The sequence below is a fragment of the Ochotona curzoniae genome, unplaced genomic scaffold (genome assembly GCF_017591425.1).
Source record: "Ochotona curzoniae isolate NIBS_2020 unplaced genomic scaffold, NIBS_Ocur_1.0 contig_4692, whole genome shotgun sequence".
In the NCBI taxonomy this organism is placed as follows: Eukaryota; Metazoa; Chordata; class Mammalia; order Lagomorpha; family Ochotonidae; genus Ochotona; species Ochotona curzoniae.
The window spans coordinates 186575-213320 of NW_024466361.1; the positions used below are offsets into that span (position 1 = coordinate 186575).

Consider the following 26746-nt stretch of genomic DNA (forward strand, 5'->3'; position numbering starts at 1 on the left):
GCAACTCAGTTTGTACAGCTTAGCCTGTCTGTGCACACAGTAAAAATATTGTCCCTGTTTTTGCCTGTTGTATACTTGGCTGCTTGCCACCTCTCTGAGTTCTAACCGCAGCTGGAGGCACAAAGCCTTCTAGGGCAATCTTAGTGAGCCCTTTAGAAAACCCAGGTATCCAGGAGGATGACAATTTAGGGGAAAATGTTTCCATTCATTGAGCCATGCAACTAATGTTCTTGTTGATTTGGGGCCTCAATGAGTGGAGTCAAGTCTCTCTGCACTGCAGGTTCCTGACTTAGGGACACCCGTGGCCTCAATGTTTTCAGGTTGCTTACTGTGCATCTTTTTTTTTTTTTAAAGATTTTTCAAAAAAAATTTTTTTAAAGGTTTATTTATTTTTATTGGAAAGGCAGATATACATAGAGGAGGAAAGACAGAGAGGAAGATCTTCCATCCGATGATTCACTCCCCAAGTGACCGCAACAGCTAGTGCTATGCCGATCCGAGGCCGGGAACCAGGAACCCCTTCCAGGTCTCCCACACAGGTGCTGGGTCCCAAAGCTTTGGGCCGTCCTCCACTGCTTTCCCAGGCCACAAGCAGGGAGCCGGATAGGAAGTGGAGCTGCCGGGATTAGAACCGGCGGCCATATGGAATCCCGGAGCGTTCAAGGCGAGGACTTTTGCTGCTAGGCCACGCCGCCTGGCACTTAGTGTGCATCTTTGGCACCCCATTAACACCTCCAGTGCTTTTGTCCTTTCTGGAATCCAGGATTGTGATGGCACAAGACAGAAGCTGGGCAAAGAAAGCTTTAGAAATAGTGGATGTCAGAAACTTCATTGCGTATCATTAAGGTCTGGGAACTGTGACGGTGCCCAGGGGATTCAGGGACGCAGAGAGCTGCTGCTGATGCTCCCATCTGTGCAGAATCATCGTGTCTAGCCCTTGTGTGTGTACAATAACCTCAGCCCGTTTGGGGTTCCTCGGTCCCTGCTGTTGCATAGCTCCAGCCCCTCTCCTCTAGTCCAAAGCCCTCGCAGTGACCACCCATTCTGTTTTGGCTCACCTTCACTTCCCAGCGCCAACCTTCAGCATTGCTTGCGGTCACAATCATCTGTTTTCCACCTGACCCATTTATTTTGGCTTCTGTAGTTTGCTTTCAGAGAGGCCCCCTGCTTGGCCAGCTGCCCGGCCAGCTGTGGGAACAGCTGCCTGCTCCAGACACCAAGGTGACCAGACTCGTCTCCTCTCCCTTGGGTGGCTCCCCAAACATGAGCCGTGGCCAGAGATGATTGATAATGACAGCATGACAACTGTGTCTGGCCACATTTGTCCCTATGTAGGTCACTTAATTGGTGGACTCCTCAGAAAGACAGGCGTTCACTGCTGCAAACTGGTGGGCTTTGGTCCAGGTAGTTTGCGTGGGCCTTCAAGACCTACACAGAGAACCAGAAGGGAATATTTGGCTTGCTCTCTGCTTTTTGGCCAAGTGCAGCACCGGTTGTCATACTGCTGTCTTGAACATGGGTTGTGGCTACCAGCAGCATTGCCATGGAGGCAACCGAGTTCATGTAAAAGTGGGGAAGAATTCTGAAGAGCCTCCTGTGAGATGGACCCTGCTGGGGAACCAGGGAGATAGTCTAGGGACTGTGCCTCTATTTCCATTTCTTAAATTTTACTTATTTTTATTTAGTTAGTTGAAAGACAAAGAGTGAGAGAGATCTCCATCCTTTGGCTTATGCCCCAAATACCTGCAATAACCAACCAAGGCTAGACAGACCAAAGTCATGAGGCTGGAATTGCATCCGGGTCTCCCTCATTGGTGGCAGGAGCCCACGTGCTTGAAACATTAACTGCTGCCTCTTAGACTGTGTGTTACCAGGAAGCTAGGAGTAGAGCCAGGACTCAACCCAGGCACTCCAGCACCCTAACTCTGTGCCAGGCACTCGCCCTGTCTTCTATTTTTAAGGCAAACTTCTGAAATAGCTCCCCGACATCCCTTGGTTCTATTTATTTCTCAATCCACTATAATCTTTTTTCTTTTTTTGAGACTGACTTATTATTTGAAGGGAAATGGGAGACGTGCAGACAGAGAGAGGGAGAGACTGTCCATCCACTGGTTCACTTCCGACAGCCAAGGCTGTGTCAGGCCAGATCCAGAAATAGGGAACGCTGTGGGCGTCCCCGGGGTGGGTGCAGAGGCCCGTACCTTGGGCCATCTTCTGCTGTTTTCCAGGTGCGTTAGTGGCGAGTTGGAACTGAGGCTCAGCAGCCAGGAAGGGAAGCAGCTCTTGGATGTGAGATGCCAGCTTGACCACCGCACCACCGAGCCTGCTGTGATCCGCTGCCACAAAGCGTGCTGCTTGCTGGCCTGGTCGCACACCTCCCTGATGCATGCGTGTGAGTGCTTCTGTTTTTGCTTGCTCTCTTGACAACATGTGTTGCTGTCGCCTGCCACTGCTAGGAAGATGCTTCTCCTTGCCCCCTGGCTGCCTCTCACTGCTCCTTCCTGCTCAGCTCCCCGGCTGCTCCTCTCACTCTGCTTTTTTCCCCAGGGATCTTTGCTGTAGCGATCCTGTGGTAAGCATGGCTGGGTCTCCTCTGGGTCCTTTTCTCCTTCTGGTACACCCTTCCGGAGTACCTGATTGGTCCCTGTCCCTTCTGTCCTTGTCCCTCACACATGGTGACTCCAGTACCTGGATCTAGATTTTTCCATGAACTGGCGCCCTTGCATGCTCTCTCTGCAGCACAAAACAAACCAATCAGGCCAAACTCATTGCCTTCTCTCCACCTTGTCTTCATGCTGAATTCAATTTCGGGGGTCATAGTGGTGTCGCTGTGTACCTAATTTTCAGCTCCTTAGTCATGACTTGACTCTAAAATTCCAAGTTTAGCCCATTGAGTATTTCTGTTGATTTTCTTGCCTCTGTGGCATGGCTTACGGAGTTCTACGTATTTAGTCTTGTAAACTTCTGATGCCCATCTCTGACTGCTTGGTCCAGGATTCCCTGTCTTATTTATATTTTCAGTGCTTGTGTACTCAGCAGACACTAATTTCTGATACTTTGAAAACTTGCCCATGTGATGCCCTCCACTGTAAGCAGCCTTCCCTCCTCTTATTTTTCTTATTCATTTATTTCCAGTTTATTTGAAAAGTAGAGAAAAAATAAGAGAAAGACAGACAGGAACAGATCTTCCACTTGCTGGTTCACTCCTCAAATACCCACAAGAGCCAGGGCTGGGCCACACTAAAACCAGGAGTCCAGAACTCAGTCCAGGTCCCCCGCATGCATGGCCAAGATCCCCGTGCTTGAGTCACCACCCACGCTCCCCCAGGGTGTGTATTGAAGGGAGAGCCAGGACTCACCCAGGCTGAGCGGGCATCCCAAGCACGTGCTGCCCCAGAAGCTTGCCCCTCCACCGTGTCTGTGTATCACCACCGACGTCACTAGCTTTCAGGTCTCTCTGCTCGTGATGCTTCTCTTCGTGACACACTGCTTTCTCAGCGCCAGCCTCCCCACTCCTCTCCTGCCCTCTGCTCTGACGTCCCGGCATCAGGGGCTGTATCTGTCTCGCAAACCTTTCATTCCTGTCGCCAATAAAGTATTTGGTACAGAGTGAACAAATGCTAATATCAAAACTATGATTGTGAGGCTATGAAATAAATCTTGAATTAGATGGTGAAATTCATATTTTACTAAGCAACAGGACCCTGTAGTATCAAAGGTATTTGAAAAGGAAACTATGTAGAAGAATTTATCAAAACTAGGATCATGACCTGAGGGTGAACGAGAGAAGCAGATTTCTACTCTCTCCTCTATAAGTTTATTTTTCCAGAGTTCAATATCCAGATTCTCTGATCTGTGTTTTGGGGTCACCCAAGCATTTCCTCCTGATTGTGCGTAAACTCCTGATTCTGATTCTGGACTCAAACCGACACCATAGTTGACAACATCGGAATCGGAATTACTGCATTTTAGTTTTCCTTCCTTTTTTTTTTTTTCAAGATTTATTTATTCCAGACTCTACAGAATGGTACCATAAAATTCAAAATTTAAAATAAATTAAAACATTTTGAAAAAATAATTATTTATTTGAAAGACAGAATGACTGAAGAGAGGCAGAGGCAGAGAAAGAGGTCTTCCGTCACTAATTCATTGCCCAAATGGCTGCATTGGCAAGGGCTGGTCTAAACCGACACCGGGAGCTTGGAGCTCCACTCAGGTCTCACACATGGCTGTCAGGGACCCAAGGGCTTGGGCTGTGCAACGCTGCTTTCACAGGAGCATCAGCAGGGAGCTGGATAAGAAGTGGAGTTGCCGGGACTTTACTGATGCTCAAGTCGGATGTTGGCAGAGCAGGCAGTAGTTTTACCTATTGTAGCAGCCCGCGTTTTGGAAATCTTTTCCTCAATTATTTTGTTATTAATACTGCCATCATTTCAAACTTCTCCCTGGAATCTTCATCAGGAGATGTTGCAAGCCTGACAGTAGATTTTTTCAGAGCATGTGAGAATCTTATGCATATGAAGAAATGTCCTGTTTTTAAAAAATATATTTAGTCACTTAAAAGACAGAATGACACAGAGAGGAGAGGCAGAGATTGTTCATCTGCTGCTTCATCCTCCACATGGGTAAGAATGGGCCAAGTCGGAGCCAGGAGCCAGGAACCCAACCCAGGTCTCTTATGCTGATGACATGGCCCCGAGCTTGGGGCAATCACCTGCCAACTCCCCGGCTCTCCGGGGTCTTCTGTCCATGAACAAAGAAAATTCCTAGTTTCCATGGTACCTGGCCTTGGGACAAAAGGTCCCTGACTCCTGGCCCTGCTGTGGCCCAACTCCCGCTGCTGAGGCCATGTAAGGGGAATGAAGCAGCAAATGGAAGATCTTGTTCTTTATTTTACTCTTTGTCACTCTACCTTTTAAACAAATCTTCTTTTAAAAAGCATTTGGGGAAAGTGGTGTGACGTATCATGCTAAGCTGCTACTTGTGTCAGTATCCCACATAAGAGTGCAAGTTTCAGTTCTATTGGAACTATTGTACTTCTGGTCCTGCTTGCTGCTAGTGGGCCCCGCATCTCTGCCTGCCTGGGCCATGTGGGAGACAGGGCCAAGACGATGGCATCGTTGGTGTGCAGAGCACATTTACAGGAACACACGAGAGGTTGGACGATACAGTCAGCGTTCCCTCCTCCAAATCTCTGACAACATGCAATAATGAATCATATCTAACAATATCAAGTTTAATGGGTACAAATATAAAGTACACAGAGATCCCAAAATTCAATTACACAAGTACAGGCTGGAGGCGGGATGGCTTACAACTCCGCGCGTCAGGAAGATTTAGAATCTCCTGTTGATTGTAAGGAGATGATGAGTCAACCCCGTGTGATGCAGCTCCCAAAAAAACCCAGTCTTTTTTTTTGTATTAATAGAAATAGAGCACTTTAGAAGGGCATTGGTTCCCCACCACTCGCTGCTGGTCAGACCACATTGTGCTGCATTTGTAATTCCAGGTGTCAGACAATTAGTGACACTGGTGAAAAGAAGAGTGGCCAGGATAATAGGGGACCTGGTAAACAGGGTGACTCAGAGACAACAAAAAGACCTAGGGTCGTGTGTGGGTGTGTGAGCGTGAGAGTGGACTCGCATTGATAGCTTCCTTTGCAAGCCCAGCAGTCAGTGCTCGATAACAGAGATCTGATGGGCAGACTGGGGGCTAGGAGGAGCGGACTTGTGTTTGTTGGAGCCAGCTAGAATTTGTCAGCAACTAGATCTGCCTAGCAACCAAATGGACAGCCACTGTAAGTAGTAATTCCCTGGTTCTGGGGGAATGCACCCCACGTGGCAGATAAGACCATGATGGAAGTTCGAACACTGGGACAAAGGAGTGACGAGAAGAGGCTAGCAAGCAGGAGTGCGATGTACGTGGCGGACTGCCACAGGTGGTTGGCATTTCTGCTCTTCTCTGTCTGACTGTAACTCCACTTTACAGAAGAGGTGGGTGAGGCTTGGAGGGACTAGGTAACCTCTTGGTACAAAACTGACGTGAGATTTGAGCTGAGGTCATCAGATCTCTGACTTTCATTATTCAGTAAGAGTCTGTACTCCTAGTAGGCATTTCTTTTCCATCCTGCCAGTTTGTCTAATAACGGAATCGTGCCAAGGAGTTTATTACCTCAAGGAGCGGATGATTCTTTGGCAAATAGATTTCTTCTCTTTCTAGCTTTTGCAAGGGAGTATTCAGTCTAGATGCCTGCCCCTTGTGGTGCACAGGGCGGAGCTCGAGTTAGGTGAGCATACATTGGGTGCTCAATAAGTACATCCAAAACGAGAATGAGCACATTCCACCACACACGGCTACCCGTGTCCGAAATGTCAGAATCTCAATATACTCGCCGGGAGGAAAACGAGCACGTTCGCAAGTGGTTTAGTGAGGGCACTTGGCAAAAGTGAAAATCCTTTTTTGTTTTCTTGGCAAAGACCTTGAGCCTTTCCGGCTCAATTGTTTGCACAATGTCCATTAAGCAAACATTTATTGAGTGCCTGTCCTGTGCCAGGTGTGTCCAGTGTGCTGCAGATACCAAGATGAACCAGAGGATGCAGAGCAGGTCCACTGTTCACATGGACTGGTAAGCAGGTTCTCTTGATGTGTTCGGAGTGTTGTGTGTGCGTGCCTGTGTGTAAGTGTTTGGAGTATTGTAGAAGCATAGAGCAGAAAAGAACTAATTCTTGGTTGAAAAAGTCATCTAATCATTGGCTACACTTTAAAGATAACTTCTACATATGTTATGCTATTTGGGCTCATCCTAGCTCAGGCCATGTGGGATTGTGATCTGTTCTTTGTGTGAAAGATGAAGTATTTTCCTAGAGGTTAAGTGAGAGCCTCAAGCTCATGGCCACTGGTGATAATTGTTGACTTTTATTGTGGGTTTAGGATTCTTAATTCCTTTTAAGAATTTAATCCTCACAACACCTCCATAGGGTGCTTATTGATATCGTCGACATTTTACAGATGACAAAACTGAGATACAAGATGTGAAAGTGTCCAAAAGCTAGAAAGTGGACAGCTAGAGTTTGCACCTACCCAGTCTGGCTTTAGTAGGAAAGCACTTTTTCATTGGCCAATACCCTACATTGCCTACGCTGATGCCGGAAAGAGCAGGTGCTCACATAGCTGACTGTGCCTCCAAGTTCAGATTCTTTCACGTGGACTTGCTTTCCACCAGACGGCACATCAAAGGAGAAGCAACGGTGATGTGGATCCAGAGAGGGGTGCAGCTCACACACGCCGCAGCGTTCAGGAGGGGCGTGCCGGAATCCGGCACACGTGCACGCTTTGGGGTCTGCCTTAGGTGTCCGAGCTTGCTCACGACACAGAGCTTGGCCTGTTGCACCCAGGTCAGCAGTCCAGGCTCCATGGATTGTGTTTTATTATTCAGAGGAATGTCCCACCAATACCTACCCTGCAGCCTTGTGAGATCTAGTTGGAGTTTTCTGAAAAGAGGATGACAAGATGTTAAAACATTGAGAATAAAAGCAGCTAAATGCAGCACCTTGTGTATTAGCAAGAAAGGAGATAAAGAAAAGGAGGAAGAAATCACACAGTGGCTTAAGTTATCCAAGCTTTTTTCCCCCTAATAAAAATGACTGACTTGAGAAATGTTAGTATCAGCCCAGTATCATTGTGCTTTCACAATCAAGTTGGGTTGGCTGCATGGCGAATCTTAACTGAGAACGGATCTTTTATTAAAATGAAGGAGGTAGATTATCTCGCCACAATAATTGCCACTTTTAAGCTAATGTGGACTTGATGTATGTGATCGACGTTATTGGGTTTTTAAAATAGTCCTCTCCAATAAATGTTGGAGATTTGTGACTTTTTAAATCAGCTGTAGGTTGGGACCTCGGTGGTCAGCAGCCGGACAAGAGGCCACTGCTCTCATATCTCCTTCAAAGCAGGTGCGGCATTTGGGTGGGTTTTGGTTGGCGTGTTTTGTCATGCGTGGTGATTTAGGGGATTCATCTGATGCACCTGGCCTTTGTGTTCACAATTTGTGTTTTCTCGGCTTCAGTTCCCTGGAAACGCTTTTTCTGATGGCAGCCGCAGAGTTAGTTGAGTCATGTCTAATTTCTGCTGTTTCTATCTATTTCTAATATCCTTTAGCTTAAGACCACTTACAAGATGTTTCCAGAAAAGAAACTCTAGAACAACCTTGCAGAAACAGTTAACGTAGCGCCTGGTTAGTGTACGGCAGGAAGATTTTGCTGTATCAGTAGCTATAACAAGGATATGATTTGAAAATCATATACAGAATTCATAATTATATTTAGCATTTGTGTGTGAAATTTCAGGTTTCCTAGGGTTAATTAGAGCTACCAAGTGATCATATTGTTTTTAAAGTTTTATTTATTTTTGTTTGAAAGGCCAAGTTACATAGAGACAAGAAGGAGAGAGAGTCCATCCACTGGTTTACTCCCCTAAATGGTTGACGTGGCTGGAGCTCAGCCAGTCTGAAGCCAAGAGCCAGGAACTTCTTCAAGGTCTTGCATGTGGTAGGGAATCGAATCAAACATGAAGCAGCAGGGACTTGAACCAGTGTCTGTATGGGATGCTGGCACTGCAGGTGGGGCTTAATGTGGCTCTGGCCCCAGTAACTAGACTCTTTTTTTAAAAAAAGTTTACATTTCAGATGATGTTTACGTAGTTGATCATGATGGGAAGGATCAAGGGAAAGTGGGTGTGATTATTGTCTCCAAATTTTCTATTTCTTGTTCCTGTTTGTGGGGGCGGCGAGGGAACAGGGGAGAAGCCACATCCAGCCTCCCAATTGTCCCAAATCTGGGGGTGGGGCACGGCCTCCGATGCCAACCCAGGTCCTGATGTGACACACTCACCAGGTTCTGCCCAGGTGATGTTGATAGTTCTGAAATGCTCGCACTCTGATCCAAGGATGAGGGAACTCTTTCAGTGTCCATTGGCTGACTCAGCTGACCTTAAAATCTCCATTAGCCCAGATATTTGCTGTCATCGTTTGGCTGAGGTAGTTGTCCAATTTGTTCAGCCCTTCTTCTGGCATCGTACCAGATGTTCTCTGTAAGCCTCAATGGGCTGCCATATCCTCCATGGGGATCTGGGCCACTACTCCATCTTTTCCAATGAGGAGGACCAGTTCTCATAGGTGAGCACAGGACCTGGGCCCTACCGGTCCCTTTGCATCTGGGACTTATGGGCCCCGCATCCACCGCACAGGTGGACCTAGGGCCTGGGCCAGGTGACCTGGGCCCTGCTGGAACCCCCGCCCCCAGGGCTCACAGACCTGGTACCCACCTCCCCCAGACTGGCATGGCTCACCTCACCTTGGTTTCTACTAGTGGGTGCTGCAGTCTGGCTTGGTCCAGCCTGCCCCAAGTTCCAGCTCATGCTGGTTGGTTGTGTAGCCTAGCCAGGCCCAGCCATCCCCAAGTTCTGGTCCTAATGTGAACTGGCTGGTGTTGTGGCCTGACCCGGCACCTCCTTACCCCATCTTGGTTCTCAGATCTGCCCGTGGATGTTACGAACTGGCCTAGCCTTGCCACTCCTAGACCTGATCCGCATATATGCCAGTGGGTATTTACCCTGGTCTGGCCTGGGCTGCTCCTTGCTTGGTTCTTGCACTCATCTGCCAGGACTGTGTGCTGAAAGAGTTCCCCAAGCTCATCTATCAGGTCACCTTCCAATGGCAGATGTTGCCTACACCAGTGGGTCATTGGCCCAGGCTGACTTAATCCACCTCTTGTCCTAGAAGGAACAGTGTCCCTGCCCAAACAGCCTATACCCATCTGGCTCTTACTGTTGGGTGTTACAGCCCAGCCACACCAGGTCCATGCCCTGACGTAGCTCTCACATGGTTCAACAGAAGCCAACACCTAGCCCACCCAGTTCTACACCATGCTGGCTCTCACGAGTACCAGTGGGTGCTGGTGCCTAGTCCGGTCTGGTGCTCCCCTGACCCAGTCTACATCCATGCCAAGGGAGACAGTAGCCATGTCCAGCCCAGCCCGCTGCCCCTGTTCAAACTCATGCTCACCACTGGAAACCCCAACCAAGCCCAGGGTGTCCCCTTAGCTTCCCAACCAAGCTTGTTCCCAGCCACAGATCTCGCACATGCCAATGGAGATTGTTGTTCCACAGGGATGAGCACCTGTATGCTCCCACAGATTCTGCCCCCTGATTCGTTCATGTGCTGGCTAGTGTCATGGGCCAGCCTCACATTACCCCTTCCCTGTTCTGACTCTCACTAGCCCTGCCAGTTGGACCCCCAGCCCTAGCTTTACTGTGTGCCTGTGAGTGGCATTTGGTGATGGTTGATGCTAACCACCCCAGCTCAGGCCTCTCAGGGGCGTTGGTACCTTAAAGGTTTTCCCATTCCATACTCCAAGCAGCTGTCTCAGCCCCTTGCTTACCTGCTAGTACAGTGACACTGTCCATGGAAGTCCCTCAGAAGTCATTCTTCACCTTTCATGAACCCTCAGGTCCCTACTCAGCCCCACTTGTGTCACCTCCCAAATCTCCTATAGGCCCACACCCCCAAGGCCCCAGAGCGCACTGCCAGGCAGCCAGCCCAAGGTCCTGCAGGCCGCAGCTATACAGCCGGTGGGCGGAAACCCCGGGTCACGTGCCTAGGCCGCCCGAGGTCTTGCTGGCCCCACCTAGGCAGCTGGTGGAGTAGAAGTTCCATGCCACCGAGACCACCTGAAATCCCGCCAACCACAGCTAGATCATTACTATATTTTTTATAAATGTATTTTTCTTCTTATCATTAAGTCAACAAAAGTTGGAAAATTCATTTTTTTACACATTCCATTATTTTTCTAAAGCTTTTTCTTATTATTATTTGAAAAACAGAGCAGTCTCCTTCCACTGACTCACGTAGCACATGCCCACAGCAGCCAGCGCTGGGCCAGCCTGAAGTTAAGGTACCAGCAACTCTATCCAGGTCTCCCATGTGGGTGGCAGGAGCTCACATATTTGAACCACCACTTACTGCTCCCACGTGCACATCAGCAGGAAGCTGCCTAGGAAGCAGAGATGGGCCTCGCCCAAAGGCACCCCGACATGGGAAGCAGATGTCCCCAGAAGGAGCCAAAGCTGCTGAGCCACAAACCCGCCCCACCTATTTCATTCTTTAACTAAGCCCGAAGGTAAATTGCTTCCAAATACCACATCCCAAATAAAAAGCCGTTTTTCATCAGAGGAGGAGTAAATGAATGGCATGGGCTCCACTGGCATCTGGAATGTCTGTCTAATTAGAACTCACGGTGTTTCAAACATATAATTTACTGCAGTGGAGGTTCTTTCTTCCTAATCCCAAGTCCTCTGGGATGAAACAAGTGACCCTTGTTGGAAATATTTCAAGAATTACTTTCTCAAGGTTGACCTTTGGTTTGCTGGTCATCAATTGAATCAAGGCACTGCTTGTTCCCTGGGCTTGCACATGTCGGCACCTTCTTGCCTGCTGAAAGATGGAGGCTGGCGGTGCTCTGCTGCTGAGGAGAAGCGAGCCCTCAGCTCCCTTGGGGTGGTCTCTGCATGAGAGCACGTTCCATCCAGCTGCAGAATCACCTTTGCAACTCGCAGGAGGCAGGAGGCAGGAGGCAGGAGGCAGGAGGCAGGAGGCAGGAGGCAGGAGGCAGGAGGCAGGAGGCAGGAGGCAGGGGAGGTGCAATCTGTGTTTGCGGGGAGCTGGATGGAAATCAGCCTTGGAACCCATTGGAGCTGCTCTTCAGTGTGAAAGCCCGTACCAGGCAGGATTGTCCTAGTTGGTGATTGTTGTTGCTAACTTCAAACAGAAACACAGAGCTGGAATAACCGGATTACTGGGTGTTCTTCAGCCATCAACCTGACCTCTCTCCAACAGCTGTCTCATGAAGCTGGTTTTTTTTTAAATAATTGCTATTAGATATGAAAATAGTTAGCACAAAGCCTGGAATGTACTTGCAAGTTTCAACTGAATGTGTGTAAAGTGCACAATATTCCATGGAAATTTAGCTGGATAAATGGGCCCAAAGAAATATGAGACAGCTGTAGTTTCTTTAGGAGGAACTGATGTGTGAACACAAGGAAAATCAGATGAATAAAATGGCTTTATTTTAAAATAATGGACACTTATCTGATTATAGGACATGCCGATGACATATTACATTATAAACAATATGCTTGTTTTTATGAGTTGGTTTAAAATATTGTTTTAGTCCTCTTAAAAAGAGTCGCCAGCCACACTGGTCACAAGAGCTATTCAGATGCCAAAAGTGCCCATTACCTGACTTTTCCTCGGAGAATGTTCTGCCAGGTCCTTATGTCGGTCCAGTGATGTGTAAGGAGTGGTCTGCCTGGCTACACAGCACGAAGTAGGAGAGGGAGCCGTGCCCTACGACCCGCATAACCGAGGAGCAAGGGCTCGCGCATGTTGCCAGGCACCAACTCTGCAGCATAATTAAAAACCATCACTTCCCACCTGTTCATGTGCCTGGAAGCTGAGGCGCTGGATTCCAGCACAAAGGTGACTTTGGAGGAGAAGAAAAGAATGAACTGCTTCTACCTGAGATACAGGCTTACTATGACCTTATTACATCAAATGACAGAATTTCCAAGACTCAAATTTTACTTTAGGGTTGTGTTTCCATAAACTATTATCTGAACCCACTCAGAGCTGAAAGTTTAAATATCAGCCTTACTCAATTATATTTAAAGGTGTAAGTTAGCTGGGTGTTTGGTCCAGTGTCTGGGATGGTAGACAGGGTAGCGGTGCCCCCATCGGTTGGTTCCCCTTCCAATTCCAGCTTCCTGCTCATGTTGACCCTGGGAGACACAGGCAATGGGTCCATGCCAACCGCTCGGGGGACCTGAACCCTCGTCAGCCAATGGAATGCCCAACATTCCATTGTGGGCATTTTGGGAAGTGACTCATCAGATGGAACTTTTTCTCTTTTCTCCATATGTCTGCCTCTCAAATTTTATTTTATTTTTTATTTATTTATTTATTTATTTATTTATTTTTATTATTTTTTCATTGGAAAGGCAGATATACAGAGAGGAGAGACAGAGAGGAAGATCTTCCGTTTGATGATTCACTCCCCAAGTGAGCGCAACGGGCCGATCCGAAGCCAGGAGCCTCTTCCGGGTCTCCCACGCGGGTGCAGGTTCCCAAAGCTTTGGGCCGTCCTCGACTGCTTTCCCAGGCCACAGGCAGGGAGCTGGAAGGAAAGCAGGGCTGCCGGGATTAGAACCGGCGCCCATATGGGATCCTGGGCGTGCAAGGCGAGGACCTTTAACCACTTGCGCCACCGCGCCGGGCCCAGCCTCTCAAATTTTAAAAAGTTATTTTATTCAGCGCACTAGAAATGAATTATAGTTTATAAAAATGACATTATGAAACAAATAACGTTTTCCTAATTATAACTAATACATGTAAGATATCAAAAACAGAATATGTAGTAGAGAACAAAGAAGAAAATAAAACTCTAAGTCACAGAACTGTAGTGTTTGGAAACAGTCGGCACTTCCTTATGAATGGCTGTCGGTCGTCACACACAGAGACACTACCCTGTGACCGGGTGTGTCGTCACACACAGAGACGCTACCCCGTGACCGGCTGTGTCGTCACACACAGAGATACACACATGCACAGGCTTACCAAAATAATCTATGTAAAATGCATGCTAGCAATGTGCTATATAAAATTTTAAACATAAAGAAAAGTAAGCAGAGGATGTAATAAGCAGCCATGCTCAACAAGCCGTGACCCGTGAGTCACTCATTTCATCTTGAAGTAGGACATTCCCATAGTCAGTCATTTCCTCATAAATATCTGAATGTGCATATCTTTAAAGGCTAAAGGTTTTGGGGACCAGCTTGGTGGAAGTGAGTTTTAGGCACTCACTTGGGATTTCTGCCACCCACATTGGAGTTCCTGGTTTGAGTCCTCCACTCGTCCAGGCTGAAACCAGAAGCCAAGAACTCCGTCTGGATTTCCCATGTAGGTGTCTGGGATCCAAGCACTTGGTCCATCATGATGTGCTGCCTCCCAGGTGTATTTGCAGGAAGCTGGATTAGAAGCAGAGCAGACAGGCAGACACTCATCGAGTGCTGAGCATCACAACATGGTAGCTACCTGTCAACAGGGGAGGCAGTGCTGGAGGGAGGGATCGAGACCAGTCTGTGATTTTTAACCTTGCCTTGAAAATTGGACTTTGGAATTATGTAAATATTTTGCATAATTTAAAAAATATCGATTTTTAAAATACTATTTCTAAAGCATGTTATTTATAAGGAATTTTGTGTATCCAGTTGACGGCATTCAGAAAATTATTTGAAGTGTTTTTAAAGCACATCTCTAATTAGATATATCTTCTAGACAAAAAGAATTTCAGGGGCAGGTGTCTGACATAGCAGTTAAGATACACTTTGTGAATAAATTTGAGTCCTGCTTCCAGACTTCTGCTACTGGTGCCCCTGGGGCAGCAGATGGGGGCTCAGTTAGGTCAGGGCCTTCTTGCTGCTCACACAGGAAGCCCAGGTTGAGTTTGGGCTCCTTGCTTCAACTTGGCCTCATCCCAGCTGTTGCAGACAGATTTTCTTTCTCTCTCTCTCTGCCTTTCAATACATAAAAAGTAAAAGAACTGCAAAAACATTTCAAACAATTCTTGGAAACCCTATCACTGATGGAAGTGCTGACATTGCTATGCTGGCATCTTCAGAGCTACTCAGATAATAATTATGGGATAGTCTGTCACACTTGGTGTCCTTGAGAATCGAGATACTCAGTGTGGAAGAGAATATAAACATAAAATTAAGAAATGCAAATACACACCTGAATTTGATTTGAAAGGTTCTTTCTTTCCAGGTTTGTCTATTAATTTGGAAGGCAGAGTGACAGAAACAGAGGCATAAACACACAGAGATCTGCTCGCTGGTGAATTCCCCAAGTGCCCACCAACAGCCAGGGTTAAGTCAAGCTGAAGCAAGGAACCACACATTCCATCTGGGTCTTCCCACACAGGAAGGAACCTTCCTGGCAGGAACCCAGGCACTGGACCATCATGTTGCCTCCCAGGCACACTGGCACGAAGCAGGGCAGAAGTATGGAGGAGCCAGGACTGGACCTGGCGCTCTGATATGGCATGTGGCATTGCAAGCGGCAGCTTAACCCACTGACCCCAGTGCTTTACTGATATAAACTTAGAATGAGGGTACATGTCTTCAAAATTCTATGATGTCACTTAAAAAACAATTTGTTTATTTTCAAAGCCAGAGTTTCAGAGAGAGAGGGAGAAAGGAAGAGATCTTTTTCGCTCTCTCATCTCTGTAAATATGTCCTTCAAATAAAAATAAATGAAGCTTAAGAAAAAAAACATAAAAAAGAGAAAGCCATATGTGTGAATGCTAAGATGAAACTGCTGGGGCAAAGAGCCCGTCTGACCGCTCACCCGCTGACCCCTCACCCGCTGACCCCTCACCCCTCACCCGCTGCTTATGGGGTGCTTTCCCCAGTTTCATCTACCAGGTTGTGGTGATAACCGCCTCACAGCAGAAGACTACATCAGATGAATGGTCTGCGTGTTTCAGCAGACCACCTGGCACTCAGTAGATATTCAAATGCTAACTCCCATCATCACCTGCTGCTGTCATCACAGTCAGTGTTACTAACGCCATCCCTAACAGCATTATCATTTCTCTCTCTCCCTGTTGACATCATTGTTTAATGCAAGAACTCCTGGAAGGGACAATACATTCCCCAAGAGGCAGGTGACTCACCAGTTGTTTTTGTCCTGGCAGGTCAGAGCAGAGCCTTACAAAAGCTTAAAGAAAGGAAAGAGAACCGGAGGAGAGGGAGCCCAGAGAAAGCTTAGAGCGGGTCTGAGCTCAAACTAGTCGGGGCGAGTTTACAAAACAGTTCACTTGCAGCCCACAGACATTCATGCGGCATCCAGAGGGCCTGAAGGAAACAGGAAGGTCAGCAGGAGAGTGGACAGAAGTCTCATGCATGAGCCACCTGCCTGTGCGTGTTGCCATGGGCGAAGAGAGCACACTGTCTTCCACCAAATCTTGTGTTTGCTGTGCCTTTTGCCATGGAAAGTTTTCACCATGCGCATTGTCAGCACGGGACTCAGACGGCACAACAGGAAAGACCTCGGTAAGACTTCGTGTTTGCTCTGGACACGCTGTGCCAACAGACCAGAACTGTATTTCCCTGTTCCTTGGGGGTTAAAAGTCTAAGGGAAGTTCATCCTCACACTTTCCTCTAGAATCCTGGGCTGTTCACTGATGCCTCTTGTCTGATTTTCCTATCAGCTTCTCTCTTGGGTGTAAGTATTTGAGTCTCTGTATTTTATACATTTAAAAATCACATTTACATATTTTCGCTTTTACTTGCAAATGAATCAAAAACAAGAGGGATTTTCCATGTGTTAGTTCACACCTCACAAAGTCTGCAACAGCCAGGCCTGAGTCAGGCCAAATCCAGGAGCAAAATCTCAGTCCAGGTGACCCATGCGCGTAGGCTAGCCCGCTCCTAAGCCAGGGGTCCCACGTGTGAAGGCTAGCCCGCTCCTGAGCCAGGGGTCCCACGTGTGAAGGCTAGCCCGCTCCTGAGCCAGGGGTCCCACGTGTGAAGGCTAGCCCGCTCCTGAGCCAGGGGTCCCACGTGTGAAGGCTAGCCCGCTCCTGAGCCAGGGGTCCCACATGTGAAGGCTAGCCTGCTCCTGAGCCAGGGGTCCCACGTGTGAAGGCTAGCCCGCTCCTGAGCCACTTCCCGCTGCTTCCCTGGATATACACCAGAAGGAGGCTGGTTGAAAGGCAAGAACCTGGGCTGGAACCAGGTACTCTGATATGAGTTCAGACATTCCAAATCTTAACCACTGAGCCAGGTACTCACCCTGATTTCCTGCATTTTGTTTCTCATTTTTCACCATTACAAAGAGGAAATAAATGTATAGTAAAACAGTGAAGGGTCCAGAGGATGTTGGAGGTGTTTGCTCCCAATTTAGCTTCCAGGTAACACTGGTCAGAAATGCCCATGATTTATTCATTCGCTCAAAAAAAAAAAAATCTAAAGTTCCTCCTTGTTGGTCCTGGTGCCTGGAAGCCGGCAGCAAATGAAGCAGTGGGTCCCTGCGATCTGTGACTTATGGCCAGAAACAAGACCCATGAGCGAATGAGCATGGACGATGTTGGACAGTGATGAATGACACGAGCACAGACAGCAGGGTGGGCGATGGGAACGAAGTAGCATCATTGGGCTGATGTTTAAACACAGAGCTAAAGGAGAAGAAAGGCGTCGTGGCAAAGGAAAGCTCGTCTAAGCAATGGGGGGAGGATTTTCTACTTTATTATGTGTACAGCGTTTCTGAAGGGGTTGGTGCTGGTGCAGTGGGTTAAGTCACTGCTGAAGATACTCGCATCCCACAGCAGGGCTCCCTTTCCGATCCGGTTTCTTGCTAATGTCCTTGGGAAGGCGGCAAATGCTAGCTCAAGTACATGAGTCCCTGCTACCCATTTGACTGGGAGACAGAGGGAGAGAGGAGAGGGAGAGAGGGAGAAAGAGAGGGAGGCTTTTATTTGCTGGTTCATTCCTCAAATGCCTGCAGTAGCTGGGGTTGGGGCCACCCCAAACAAACAGCCAGGAAGTCCATCTTGGTCTCTCCCATGGGTGACCAACACCTGCCGCTCTCCTGGAACATTAGCTCAGAAGTGAAGCAGCTGGACTCAAACTAGGCACTCTGACGTGGGGTGGAAATGCCCTAAGCAGCGTCTTACCCAGCTTCATCACAATCCCCAACCCTGAAATCAATTATTTTAAACATAATCCATTGATTTTTAATTGTACATTAATAATTAAGGAGGTCTTCAAAGAGTTTATGCAAAATATATAATACATATATATTATGTATTACCAGCCCCTGTATTTTCCAAATTTACTGGAAAGGCAGAGCACCAGGAGAGGAAGACAGAGAGAGATGCTCTTCCACCTGCTGGTTTGCTCCTCAGACACAATAGCAAGGACTCTAGCAAGCCAAAGCTGGGAGGCCAGAGCTCCATCCAGCTGGGTCCCACATGGTGGCAGGGACCCAAATTCTTGGACTATCTGCTGCTTTCCCCGAGGGCATTAGCAGGGAGCTGGAAGTGGGACAGCTAGAACTCAAATCTGCACTTCAAAATGTGTCAGTGTCAGGGCGGCAGCTTAACCCGCTGCGCCAGGACATCAGCTCCCCCCATCCTAATTACATGAGGGAGACAGACTCATGGTGGGACCTCATTCTTAAGATATTATGAATCAGCATTCCCAAGGTCATGCATTAGAAAGTAACCCGAGGCAGTCTCCTTGGAAGTTAACTGGAGGTCCAGCCTTGAGCAAGCTGGAATTTCCCAGGTGCTTCCACATGCAGAGCAAGCAGCTCAGGGAAGAGCAGGTATGGGAAGTGCATGCGTCTTCTGAAGACGGTAGCAATGACTTCAGCATTTATTCTGAGTAATCCTAATGCCTCTGGGCCTCCTAAACCCACACTGGTGCCCACTGTGCCTGTGTTGGAATTGGTCTGGGTTGATATACTCAGTGCACAGAAGAGTTAGATTCTAAAGGAGCTCACTTTTTTTTTTACATGTGAAAATAATATTTTAGATGTGTCAAGTTAGGTAAAATAACATACTGAAATTAATTTCACCTGTTTCTTTTTAGTTTTCATGGGCTACCAGAAAACTGTAACTGACTCATGTGGTTCACATTGTGGCTTGCCTTCTATTGCTACTGCACAACCCTTGTTCTAGGCGATTCTGCTCAGTAATTTGATCAGCTGGATGGTATTATCGTCCCCACATTATGGGTGAGGAAATGGAAGCTTAGGGGGCTTAAGTAAATTGCCTGAGATCACACAGCTGGGGCTTAAGCACAAATCTGTGTGTCTCCAGGCCTCAGTCCTTCCCCATTACCTCTGCCAGCTCTCCATCGCTGAGAAATGCCGCCTGTGGAAGATGGGATGGCCATGATCCTCAGTGCTGGCCAAGAGCCGTGGGCATGTGTCTCCACGGCAGAGCTCCAGGAAGGCCTCCTGCGTGGATGTGCGAGGTGCACTGGGTGCTGAGCAGGAACCGTGTGCAGGAGGCTTCCTGAATACTCCCCCATGGAGGGCGGGGCAGGGAGGCCAGTGCTTCCCACCGCTTCCATTTCTGTGAGCTGTGTATGTGGTGTCACAGGCCAGCCTGTGTGTGTGTATGTGTGTGTGTGTGTGTGTGTGTGTGTGTGTGTGTGTGCGCGGTGTCACAGGCCAGCCTCTCTGGAAGACACGGGGTGGTGTGTCTGTGCTTTGTAAAGTATATGGCATTCATTTCACCCTATTCCTTTAGGATGTCTGAAGGCATTCTTCCGTGCTCCAGCCCCCCGGTTGCAGTGGGGTGCCGAGGAGAACCAGGGTGGCAGAAAAAGCCCCCCAGCTTTGTTTCCCCCACTGCCTTGAACTGCTCTCCACTCTGCCCAGCCTTCTTGGTTCGAAGGCATCAGGACACGCCCCACACATTAATGCTAGCCATTCCTATTTTTTTAATGCCATGACTTAATCGCACTTGCACTTTCTATATGCTTGGGTGGGACATGCATCGTCTTTATCTCACTTGGCGTACTGAAGATGCAGCCCAGTTTGCACCCCCGATTCTTGGAGCTGTTTTGTTCCAGGTTGGGAAGGCAGAGGGAGCATTAGAATCCTTGCAATGACTGTTACCTACAGAGCCCCAACCTTCCCAAAGCTGAAACCCTCCCCTGTCCACGGGCGTTGGACATGCTGCTGAGGGCTGTTAAGCAAAAACAAAACATTTCTATTTTTTCTCCCTGAGACTACAGATTTACAGCAGACCCAGAAACGTGGTGGCAGCTCAAACACAAAACCCTCAGAACCTGAAGATGGCTCGGCTTGTATGTGCTTTGGGTTTTGCGTGTTTTCATTTTTTTAAATGCAGAGTCTAATTTTCGGTGCCACTAAATTAGGTTCACTTTGACCTAAATAACTACGTGGAAAAGAGATTGCAGCGTTTGTTTTTGTTTAGTCATTCTTTCTTCAAATTCCTTAGCGGTTTTGAATGTAATTCAGACTTGATGACAATGAGCCACAGACAGAAGAAATCAGAAAGTTCAAATGGGGCTGGGACAGTAGCAGGAGCTGAATCGATAGTGTGACCTTAAGCAATTTAAGGTCCACAAACATTTTTTAATCAAATGCCTAGCTTGTTCTAGACATCCTAACAAGTGCTGGGAGAGTTACTAAGATACCCAGGACATGCGTCCCGAAAGAACTTACCCCCCATAAGGATGGCTGTTCACAAAACAAGGGTCTAAGGTAACAGAATCGAATCTGGCAGAGGAAATCAACCTGATTACAGCTGGGGAGTTTGAGGCTGGCTCCGTCAAGGAGGTAGTATTTGGGGTGGTCCTTGGAGCATGGCTGGGGTGTTGGTGTGAAGCTGCTAGGCAAAGGAGTTTCAAGTAACAGGGAGGCCGTGTCCGCAAAGGTGTGCTGGGAGGAAGCCCAGACTGCCGCCATCGGGGAACTTGTTAGACAGGAAGGCACAGTTAATTCTGAATAATAATAGGAGATCAGTTTTGACTGTTAGATTAGAATCAAACTGTGGTAGGGCTTGAATTCCATTCCGAAGGACTAGGACCTCACTGTGGCGGGGAGCGGGAGCCGACATGAAGAGGCCCTGCCTTGCCAGCCTGGTTACTCCAGGCAACCCTGGGTACCTTGAGGGGTAAGCAGAGAGACAGCAGGCTGGGGGAGGGAGGCACTGGCCGTGGGAATGAAAGGGAAGAAGCTACCCGGGAGAACTGGCTGGGCTGGGGGATGGTGGGCCCGGAGGAGTGACGGAGGGCTGAGGCCAGACCACAGAGGAGACAGAGGTGCTGAGCAGGTAGAAAGCTTGTCCGAAAGACACAGACGTGGGTCTTGAGCAGGTGGAGGCTGTTCCCACCAGCCCAACCAGTCCCAGACGTCTCCCTGACCCAAAGCCTCTGTTGCTTCTGATCTTAGTGTGAGCCTGAACTGCCGAGGCTGCCCACCTGCCCGCTCCCCTGCTGTGACACTCGTGTTCCTGGAGGGGCCGGCCACACGGTGCACGCTGTCCAGTTTGATTCTCTGTAAGCAGAGTAATAGAATGTCCACGTCCTGGGACTTTGTGTCTTGGAAATTCTGACAGTCACTTGTAAGAAGAGGATCTAAGGTATCAGAAAGAATCTGCAGAAAAATGTATATTAAGATGATACTAATAATAGCCAAAACCCAGAATGATTCTAACACTATAAGGAGATAGTTAAATTAAGTAAATTACTGTTCATTTACTTAATGATATAGTACTCACTTGTGAAAAGGTTAGTTGCGCAGAGCTGGTTAGCAACAAGCAACTGCTTATGAGATAATGTAATATTTAAAACAACAGAATACACAATTGCATACAGTATGGTTTCCGTTGTCTTTAAATACGCATATGAAAAAGGCCAGGCGGAAATTATCCCAAATGCTGCTCTTACATACTCTAAGCTAATGGAGATGTGAATGGCTTGTGTTTTTCCCTGAATCTTTCTGGATATCCCATATTTAGTTTGCATCCTTTCTATAATTTGGATTTTTCTTAAATGCTCAAGAGAAGCTGTGACTGTCACACAGCTCCCCCTGTAGACTGCATGGCTGGGCATCAGTGACCAGTGAGTGTCCAGGCTGACAGAACCCATTTTTAAAGACTGAGGGGCAGGCACCGTGGCCAGCCTGCGATGCTGCCTCTTGGGACTCACATGCATGCCCGAGGGCCTGAGGTTGAATGCTGCCGCCCCTTCAGTCCAACCTCCTGCTAAGGTGCCTGCCTGGGAGGGTTGGGGCAGAGGACAGCTCAAGGCTTTGAGTCCCTGCTACCCACGGGCGGGAGCTGGCTGGACTTGCGAATTGCCTGCCTCAGCCTGGCCTCACCGTGACTATCGCCGGCCTGGCCTCACCGTGGCTATCGCCAGCCTTTGACGAGTGAACCAGTACCTGGAGTATCTCTCGCTGTCTCTCTTGATCTCCCTCTCTCCTTATCTCCCCCTACCTGCCACTCTGACTTTCAAATAAATAAAAATGAATAACTAACTATTAAAAAAGAAACAAAGTAGAAATTGGCAATGCCATGAAGTTAAATAACATACTACTGGATATGAGGGTCTCCATTTCACAGTTACTGTACGTCCCCTTAGATGAAAAGCCACAAAACAGAATCAACAGGAAGAAAAAAGAAATTGACAACACCATGAAGTTAAATAACATGCTACTGAATGACTGATGTGTCACTGAAGAAATGAAAATCAAGAACCTTCTTGAAGAAAATGATGCTACTGTATGGTCTGTGAGTCAGTGAAGAATTTAATGAGAGAGTTTTGAAGAGATGAAACCAAAAAAAAATCAAAATCCATGAGATATCGTTTCTGCTGATCTTTCTGTCTCCTGTAGGCAACAAATAGATGGGTTTTGTTTTTGTAATCCAGACACTAATCTGTGATGTTTGATTGATGAGTTTAAGCCATTTACATTCAGGGTTAATCTGATAATAATAATAAGAAGAAAAATTAAATAAAATGATAACAATAATAAAAACTTGTAGACATTAAGCCATAAAGAAGAAAACAAAACTGAGGCCACTAACTGCAGTGTTGACTCCACAATGCTGAGCCCATGGCATCCCATTGTCCGTTTACAACTCCCATTCCTGACACGTTCCTTTTCCCGTCCCAACTCGACTGTGTGTCTATCTAGTTGTGAAGGTCCCAGCCATGAAACACCACAAGGTCAAACAAGACACGCGTGCTGTGGACCGTGCCCCTGCCGTGGGCGTGCAGGCCTACCAGCCCTTTCTAGTCTCATTCTGGCATTGCCAACATTTGGGTCCCACAAGCCTGTCTCCACAGTGCTCATCACCATCTGGCATATTATATATGTGCTTGTTTATATCACAGCTGAGATGTTGCTACGATTAAAAAAAGGGGGGAAAAGATCCAATATGTACCATCTAAATGCTAGTTAAGTTCTTTCCATCTGTACCTCAACACATCCTTACAAACCAGTAGCATCAGTATTACATTTTAGGGATGGGGAAATGGAAGCTGGGAGAGGTAAAACAACTTGCCCAAGTCCATGCAACTAGGAAGGAACCAACTTTGATTGTTCATTCATTCATTTACACACAAAACAGAGAGAGCAGTAATGAGAGAAGCAGAGAGCTCCAGCCTGCTGGTTCACTCCTCAAATGCCTGCAGCAGGGCCTGGGAGAAGGCCCAAGGCTGCCTAGGTCTCTGTGTGGATGGTAAGAACCCAGCCACTGGAGCCATCGTCACTGTCTCCCAGGGCTTGCATTAGCCGGAAGCTGGAGTCAGGAGCTGAGCCTGTGGACCCAGGCACCCTGATGTGGATGTGGGTGTCTGGCACTAAGCTAAACATCTCCCCAAACTGGCATTGGAACTCTCTTCTTTCTGGCTTCATGTGTTGTGTGAGGCCAATTAAGATAGTGTAAGTTAGTGTATTAGTTAAGCATTGGCCAGGTGGAATAGCTGAGTAAGTGAATAATTTGACATAAGATTTGTAACCCGTTGATGCTGTCTTCATGCCTGAGTTAGCCGGTTTATTGCCCCAGAGTGTCTCCCTGTCTGCAGTGTCTCAACAGCTAACAGAGTCTCTAAAATGAGCAATTAGGAGTCGTCTAGCTACGGCTGCTTTGATTATCTGCAGTATTCCAAGTATCTAGCTATTAACTAAAATGAACTTTCTGTGTGTTGATATATGCTTTCATCTGAAAGGCTTAGAAGCCCTCCTCAGGGACAAATGGCAACTTTTCTTATTCCTAAATATTCAGCTAGATCCTCAAAAATGATCATTTGGACTTCAGAATTGAAACTCTGAGTCGGAGACCAGGAGGATGTTGAGGGCAATGCACGCTGCAGCTGTGAGCAATACGGTTTCAGAGGAAATTTCTGACAGAGATTTTCCATTTAAAAATGCATTTATTTCAAGCATCAGTACATTTCCTAAAGATCCTAAGCAAAACTCTTATAAAGGAACTGGGTCAGATTCCCAAGAAATACCACTCATGCTCGCCAGCGTATGGGCTGGCATTTCCTCGTGTCTCCTGTGGCTGACGGCCCACGGAGGAAACGCCTACAGCTGCTGACTTAGCAGTGTCACCTGAGTCAGGTCACACAGAAAGAGTAGCCTGCCGCCTGTCTGGGAGAAGGTAGCCTGAGCAGGCCTTGGCTGCACACGGCCCTGGCTTAGCTCATTTTAATGTCAAGGTCCTCAAAGTGGGCGTGAGAGTTATGCCCACGCTACAGATGGGTGAAGACGCCGGGCCACAGAGGCATTGAGGTCACTTGTTCGAGAGATTATCTATATTTAAAATAAAGGGGTGGGTGTACTGGTGCAACGGACCAAGCCACCTTGTGTCTGAGGACTGATTCACACCTCAGCTGACCCACCTTAGATCCAGCTTCCTACTAATGTGCCTGGGAGGGGGCAAGGCAGAAACCAAGTGTTGGCCTCTGAACCCACATGGGAGACTTACATGGATCCTGGCTCCTGGCTTCAGACAGATCCAGTCCCAAAATGTGTGCATTTTGGAGAGCAAACTAAAGGATGGAAGATTGTGTGTGTGTCCCCTTTCCTCTCTCTTTATCTTTCAAACAAACAAATAAATAAATCTTTTAAAAAAAAAAAGAAGTTACAATACTTTGCCTGTTTTGCCATCACTGTGATGCTAAGTGAATAATTATTTTTAAGATTTATTTTTATTGGAAAATCAGGTTGGCAGAGAGAAGGAGAGACAGAAAGAACTTCTATCCACTGCTTTACTCCACAAATGGCCACAATAACCAGAGCTGAGGTGGTCTGGAACCAGGAGCCAGGAGCCTCCTCCAGATGTCTTAAGCAGGAGCAGGGTCCCAGGGTCTTGGGCCATCCTCTCCTGCTTTTCCAGGCTATAAGCAGGGAGCTGGATGGAAAGTGGAGCAGCCTGGCTGTGAACCAATGCCCATATGGGATGCCAGCACCAGCATGCAGAGGATTAGCCAGTTGAGCCATTTTGCCAGTCCCTGAGTGAATAACTTTAAAAAGCAATGCCATGTTCACCTTTATAGCTTGTATGTTAAAGAAAAAATGAAAGGTCTCCTGAATCACTCCAGCTGCTCTGCTAGCGATCAGTTCCCTTGGAAAACCGGCTAGGTGAGAGTTGAGGCTTTGGAGAAAGCCCCTCTCACGAGGCCTGTGTCACCTGCTCAGCCCTTCCGCCATCGGCCTGCGTGTACAGGGCCCCCTCTGAGGAGTCTGCACTGAGAAGTTTGTCTTTGGTCTGAGAGGTCAGGGAAGAGAGGTTTTGCCTGAGGTCTCTGACCTTTCTACTCAACAGCTGACGGTGCGTGTGTTTAGGGGAGACTAGTCTGACTCTGAAGTCCCCGAATCCATTTTCATTGCTCCCTCTGAGTGAGCAGTGCTTTTCCATCTTGGGTCAGGAAATAGGAACCTACAGTTTACTGATGCAGTGAAATTATGTTGAATGCCTCTTTTGGGCAAAACAGAGTTGTAAGAGCTGCAGAAGATCAAGATGACATTCATTTCAGCAATAAGGCACATTCTTAGAAATGTTCCTCGGCGTAGGTATGGTGGCACAGCACGGTAAGCTGTGTCCGTCAGCAGGGCGCCCGGAGTGGAGCCCTCAACTGCCTGAGAAGGCACACCTGGGAGGCGGCAGGGACGGGCTCAAATATTTGAGTTTCTGCAACTCATGTGGGAGACCTGGATGGAGTTCCTGGCTCCTGGCCTGTGACTGTTTCCCAAAGGAGTTGTATCCGTGTATTATGTTATATAATTAAGACATACAAAACTTACAAATAAAAGACAGGGCTTATGTTTAAGAAGCCACAGGAAATGAAGATTTCAGATGGGACTGGTTGAAGAAGTGCCTGCAGGGCCCTGTGCATGGAGACCAGTGAGGCCCTGCTCGGAAGGAGCATGGCAGTAGGGCAGGTTGGGCCAGGTGGACGAGAGCTGTGGGTGTAGAGCTAGCAATGGGAACCTCCCACCCTTGACTAGAAACCCTGAGAGGAGAAGGTGTGCCTTAGGATAGATGATTGATTGATTGATCAAGATATTTGTTTCATTTTCATTTGATTCAAAAGTCAGAGAGCCAAATCCAGGGCTTCCATCCCTCGGACCACTCCCTAAGTTCTCATAACAGCTGAGGTTGGTGCAATCTAGACCCAGAAGCCAAGAACTCCATCTCAGTATCCCTCGTGGGTGGCAAGGCTGCAGGAACATGAACCAGTGCTGCTTCCTTCCAGGCTGCACGTCAGCAGAAGCTGGACCAGAGGCGGAGGAGGAAGGACCCACCTCTCTATGCGATGCGGGGCTCCCAAGCAGCAACCTCACTGCCGTCGCAACGAGTTGATGGGTGCATACCTGAAGACCTAGCAAAGGGAGATGAGATGATTACAAACTTACCAATCTGGCACAACATGAAACAGCACAGAAGTGTTACTTGCAGCAGCTGCTGTAGCAAAGGATTTGATTTATGCAAACTTGTTGAACTTTTCTGGAAACACTGAAAAATAGAAGTGCCCCTGGGAAGTAGCCACTTGCTCTTGATACATTAAACCCTTCATAAATCTTACAGAATGCTTCACATCTTTGTTTTATTTATTTATTTCTAAACTTTTTCAAAC

At 47.6% G+C, this 26746-nt stretch overlaps 1 long non-coding RNA gene across 2 annotated transcripts in view; it reads left to right on the forward strand.

Moving 5' to 3' along the window:
• Positions 1–2232: 2232 nt before the first annotated feature.
• LOC121161179 overlaps positions 2233–26746 on the forward strand; it is a 70162-nt gene continuing 45648 nt past the window's right edge. For both annotated transcript variants that reach the window (XR_005884653.1, XR_005884654.1), the window contains exons 1-2: positions 2233–2392; positions 6554–6625. This is a non-coding gene — a long non-coding RNA (uncharacterized LOC121161179). The remainder of the gene's footprint in view (positions 2393–6553; positions 6626–26746) is intronic.